The following is a 260-nucleotide window of genomic DNA, read 5'->3' as shown; positions in this document are numbered from 1 at the left end:
GTTTCCTGCGTCATTCGAAGAAAGAGAGAAGAAGAACAAAAACGAGGTTTGCACCTCATCGCGTTAGATCCCCTTGCTTGGAGTAAGCCAGCAGGTTGTACTCTGTCCCTTGTGATCGTAACCGCTCGAGGTGAAATCCCCTTGTGCAACTTTGACAACAACCCAAATTCGTGCTTCATCTGGCTGATCGACATTCGGGAGGATCAGTCGGATCCGTCTCTCTCGTCGCTGCAGTCACCCGAAGCCGAATCGGTCCAGAT

The sequence above is a fragment of the Azolla caroliniana genome, unplaced genomic scaffold, assembly GCF_043228905.1.
Source record: "Azolla caroliniana isolate FFs.n. ecotype wild unplaced genomic scaffold, voAzoCaro1.0.p SCAF_4, whole genome shotgun sequence".
Classification (NCBI taxonomy): domain Eukaryota; kingdom Viridiplantae; phylum Streptophyta; class Polypodiopsida; order Salviniales; family Salviniaceae; genus Azolla; species Azolla caroliniana.
Note: the sequence above shows the minus strand (reverse complement) of the source record.